The sequence below is a fragment of the Mastomys coucha genome, unplaced genomic scaffold, assembly GCF_008632895.1.
Source record: "Mastomys coucha isolate ucsf_1 unplaced genomic scaffold, UCSF_Mcou_1 pScaffold4, whole genome shotgun sequence".
NCBI classification, from domain to species: Eukaryota; Metazoa; Chordata; class Mammalia; order Rodentia; family Muridae; genus Mastomys; species Mastomys coucha.
This window is the reverse complement of record NW_022196910.1, coordinates 21,314,392-21,319,875: the sequence shown is the minus strand read 5'-3', so window position 1 is coordinate 21,319,875 and position 5,484 is coordinate 21,314,392.

Here is a 5,484-nt window from a genome sequence, read left to right as displayed (position 1 = left end):
TTTGCTTTAAAAAAAAAAAAAAAGAAGAAGATCTTCCCTGGGGCTGGAGAAGTGGATCAGTGGTTAAGAGCACTGCTTGCTCTTCTAATAGGTCCTGAGTTCCATTCCCAGCAACCACATGGTGGCTCACAACCATCTGTAATGGGGTCTGATGCCCTCCTCTGGTGTATTTGAAGACAGTGACAGTGTACTCACACATATAAAATATTTTTTTTTTTTAAAAAAGAACATTTTCGCTGCATTTCTGCTTCAAATGGCTTAGTATGTTGCTCAAAGACACAAGCATGTTGGTGGAAATGTCCACTTTCATGTTCTTGGTGGTTATCGGAAGCTCTGTGAGTCACTGCAGGGCACTGCCAGGCAAGCGTCTCTGACAGATTGACATGGGCCAGACAGGAGTCTTCTCACAGGAAGAAATGCTGAGTCTTTTCTACGTTCCCTTGATTTTTCTTGTCATGTCTAGTGAGGAATAGGCTAGCCTGTGTTTTATTTCTCACCTAGGATAAGGACAGCTAAAGTGTGGATCTGTGACTCTGGTTAATTTGTGTCTTGGCTTCATGGTTTAGAGCCAGGCCCTATGCTGACCTTTCCCAATGTCATTTCTTGTTCACCTTCCTCCTTACTTAAGCCTTCGATAGGTGCAGCTGAGTGTGTTAGCGAGGCTGGCACTGCTGGAAGGGAAATTAGGAAGCTGTCCAGGCAACCTGATTTATGAGGCATTGAAAGGCACATCTGACCAAAAATATCTGCCGCACTGGCCTGCCACCAGCACCAGAGATCCCTGATTACAAGTGCCCATTAAAAGCTTTTCTGTAGACTTACACGGTTTGCTTGGGTCCACAAAGCATTATCTGAGGGAGATTTTGGAAAGTAGGGGAATGGGGAAAGTGTTTCACTAGGATGATTTTCTTTATCTTAGTCTGTTAATCTCTTGTTCAAGAATAGCATCCTGACAGGCCAATGGCACATTAGCTCAAGGCCAGAAGGCACCTTACTGAAACTCTGGCACAACAATAGGAACCAGAAGGCAACTGGAGACAAGATGGTAAAAGTGAATAGCAGCAAGCCATGGGAGATGAGATGGCTGAAGCAAACTGAGGAGTTAACGTTAAAGACAGACGGGCAGGGACTTCACAGTCACATTTAAGAAGCTTAGAAGGCAGGGCCACACTAAGTGTACTTGGAGAGACATCCTTGGAATTTAACTGTTCACCACTTCGATTCTTAGTCACCTAGTTCACTGTGCTATACAGCAGGGCTGATGGCTCTGTTGTTCATAAAGAGACATCTATGGCAAAGGCCAAGTAGATTTATGGCCAGACGAAGATATATTTGCAGAGTCAAGCTAATGAATCATTTTATGGCTTTGTGGATGCTATTCCAGAGACCTGCCTAATGGCTATGTTTCTCAGTCCTGCCGAGATACCACCTCTATCTGAGTCACTAATGGTGCCTATTAAAATGTTCCTCCTAGCTGGGCTGGGTGCTGCATGCCTTTAGATCCAGCACTTGAAAGACGGGAGCAGGAGGCCGAGGAGTTCAAAGGCACCCTCAGTCACGTGTAGTAAACTTGAAGTCAGTCTAGGCTATGGGATATCATATACCAAAAGGCAAAACGACGACAACAAAATAAATAAATAAATAAATAAATAAATAAACAAGTAAAAGTTAATCCCTGCTGCCCAACCAGACCTTTGTAAAGGCCCCAGAGGGGTGCGTCTGGGACACTGTATTAAGAAGCCACACCTGCTAAATTTTACACAAACTACTATCAGAGCACAGAGGCAAAGTATGTAAGTTCCCAAGGCACATACATCAGGCGTTAAAGCCTAGCCTTGCTATTTATTCATTCCGTGCTTTGGATAAGTTAGTTATTAGACCTCTCTGGCCCTTAGGTTCAGCCTAATAATATTAGTGACCTTACAAAGTTATTACTGTATGCATCCAGAGGAACCAAGCTATGTAAATTTTAGTGCAGCATCTGGCATATGATTAATGGCAAAGGAGACAGTTGTTGTTACGATTGCCACGTAAAAAGGCTTTTAGGCAACGGTAACTTGTGGGAGCGTTGAAAGGCAGCCTGTTTTCTGGTGGAGCTAGGTTTAAACCCCGGAGACCCAGCAGATTAATCTGCAAGGGACAGAAGGCCCATTGCCATGCTCCCAGACACTAGGCTCCTGATAACGAGGCTCCAGCTCCATAATTCTGTGGCCATCAGTCATATAGGCTGTCCAGACTCCACCCCCACAGTTACCTGGCAACAGCCAGGTATGCTCCTCCCCACAGTTACCTGGCAGTAGCCAGGTAGACCCAGGCAACTATAAAAGGAGCTGTTTGTCCCCCCTCCTCACTCTCTTGCTCTTATTCTCCTACTCTCTTGCTCCTGCCTCTCTTACTCTTGCCCTCTTGCTCCCCGCCTCTCCCCACCTCTTCCCCCCCCCCCCTTTCCATGTGGCCATGGCTGACCTCTACTTCTCTACTCTCCTCCCTCTCTCTACTTTTCCACAAGAAACGCCTTAAAACCATGGACTGCCTCGTCTCATAGGGATCCGCTGGGCTGGAGCAATGGAGCAGGTCTTCCCCTGAAGAGCTGCAGGTCTAACCTCCCTCAAAGACTCTCAGCATTCCCAGATTGTCTCCACCAACCCAAGCCGCTTGCCTGAGCAAGCCAAAGCTCCCTTCTCCTGCCCCTTTCCCTTCGGCCCTGGGCTACAGCCTGCCCGCGGGTCCACACTCTAGTCTCAGCTCTTCTGTGGCATTGAGCAGCATCTGCGGTGCCCAGGAGTGAGAACCTGCCCGTTTTGGCCTCGGTGCGGGCCAGGACCCCCAGCCGACTCCTGGCAGTTCCGCAGGGACCTCAGACTGCGCCTTTCCCACCCCCAGAGCGGGGTCCTGTGGCTTCTCACAGCCCAACACCCGTGGGGTCCACAGCCCAGTCAAACTTCCCACGTCTGCCTCCATGAGTGGTCCTGTGGCAGGCTGGACGTGGGAACCCAGTTTTGACCCTCAGTTGATGACTATAATGATATAATGTAAATGGCATACATGACTATAATTTTGTTGACTGGGTACTCTGTGAATGCTAAGTTGAAAATCCCATCTCAGTACATAGTAAAATCAAGTTGGCTTTTTAATTTTCCTTTTTACAGATTTACTTATTTTTATTTTATGAATATGAGCGGCTTTTCCTACATGTAGGAATGTGTACCACACACATACCTGGTGCCCGAGGAGGCCAGAGGAAGGTGTCAGATGCCCTGAAACTGGAGTTACAGATGGTTAGGAGGCTGGATGGGGATTCTGGGAACCAAACTTGGGTCCTCCAAAAGTAAGCGCTCTTAACCACTGAGCCTTCTCTGCAGCCCAAGCTTGCTAATTTTCTCATTACCATTTTCTAATGCCTCTGTGGCATTTTATCAGGAGTAGTGGTACCAACTTCTCAAATACAACTGACAAGAGAAGTATTAGATAGAAATATGATATGATATGATAAATATCCACATATATTTTATATATATGGTTGTGTAGCTATGAAGGAAGAGTTGGCTGAATATACTCTGAAATATTTTGCCCATTCTTACTACTAGGACGAGCCGCCTGGTTCCGTTTGCAGCTGTGGCCTCCCTTGGTCCTTCCCTCTGCCTCTTCCCGCTCCTCCTGCCTCTTCCTACCCATCCGTGGGTGACAAAATGCCTGCATTCTACAGTCCTTCCTGATCTGTCTCACTCTGGTATACAGCCTTCGCCTTCTCATTCATCTTGCAAGCCGACTTTGCCCATGCAGCACACGTCACAGCTGAAATGATTCGACACGACACGCTGCTGAGTCTCACAGCAGCTTGTCAGGGTCGTTACTCACGAATGCAAGAGAGCAGCTTTTCTGCCAAGATGGACCTTACAAAGCAAGGCCAAAGAGGAAGGGTGGAGGTCAAAGGGAGGCTCCTACTACGACCATGCCTGGCAGTGTCTATGACTGCTAGTACAGGCTGGCAGTAACTATGACAAATCCATTAGAAAATCATGTAGCCACAGCATACAATAGAGGAATACACAGGAGCCCAGCATCTGGAGAAGGAAAACAAGAAAAATGTAGAACTTCAATGCTCTTCTCTAAACCATGATTCAAGAGAAAGAACGGCTAGGAAAATGTCATCGTTAGCATCCGCTGCTATGGATGCCTTCTGGCACATACCTTATGACTCCAGAATCCCATTAAAGCTTGAGACATGAGCGTTGTGAATTAGAACCCATAGGTTCAAACCCAGGCTGCACACAGTTCAGTCTCTCTGTGCCTCCGTTTCCTCACCTGGGAAATGGACATAGCAATAGTGCATGTATCAGGAGTGTTTAGGAGAAAGAAACGAAAGTGACACCTAGAGAGCACTTAGAAAAAAAAAATACCTCACTTGTAGAATTCAATTACAATTTAATTATTTTAGTATTGAGTATGTGAGCGGTTAGATGCATGTCCGGTGGCACATGTCTGAAGGTTGGAGAGCAACGTGGAATCCGTTCTTGCTTTCCACCTTTATGTGGGTTCTGGGGATCACAACTTAATTGTCAGGCCTTTGCAGAGAGCAAGTGCCTTTGCCTGCTGAGACTTCCTGTCTTACTTGTAAATTCTTAAGCGTTATTTTTAGTTTTTGTTGCCCCACCCCACCTCCCCTGTTTTTGAGACAGAATCTCTCTGTGTAGCCTTAGCTGGCCTTGAACTCACAGAGATCCTCCTGCTTCTTCCTCCCAGGTGCTGGGATTAAAGAGGTGCACCCCCACACTGAGCTGGAGTCATCAGGTTTTATTTTCTACTCCTGGTAGTGCCCAGGAGTTCTGAGCAGGTTGCTGTGCTAAGGTTGTGAAAATTTTGCTAGAAGTTGCTTTTTTTTTTTTTCTGGCAAGCAATATTCCTTATCTGGCTGCTATTTCCTCCTGTTTTAACAATAACAACAACAACAACAACCCTGTGATTTATCAAATCCAGGGCCACTCAGGTGTTGTAAGCAACTGTCCTGCTGTGGCTCTGTATCCCTTGCTCTGACTGCAGAGAGCAATCTCACATTTCAGAAGTAAGTGTTTGATCCAGCACATATTTCTGTTTTTCTCTCTCTCTGCATTTTTAGTTATTCAGCACGTGTGAACAGTAGAAACCTGAGCATTTATCACTTAAAAGATTATAGGTGTCAGGCATAGTCATTCACGTTTGAATGGTACAGAAACATTTACTCATCTTGGCTGCATTGAAGGGCGTGGAGCATCAAGCTTGAGAAAGTCCATCCAGACACATCCTTCTCCCAGAGAACGATGAAAAACAAGCTATCAGTCATGCGAGGCACACTCCTTTCCCTCTGTTCCATTCTTATCATACCGATCTCCCTTGCAAAATTGAAGCTGCTCATAAATATTTTCCTTCCAAACTGTGGGAAATAAGTTGTAACGCTGGCTCTCTGATAAGGTTACATTAGAAGACGGCTTATCATCTAAACAATGA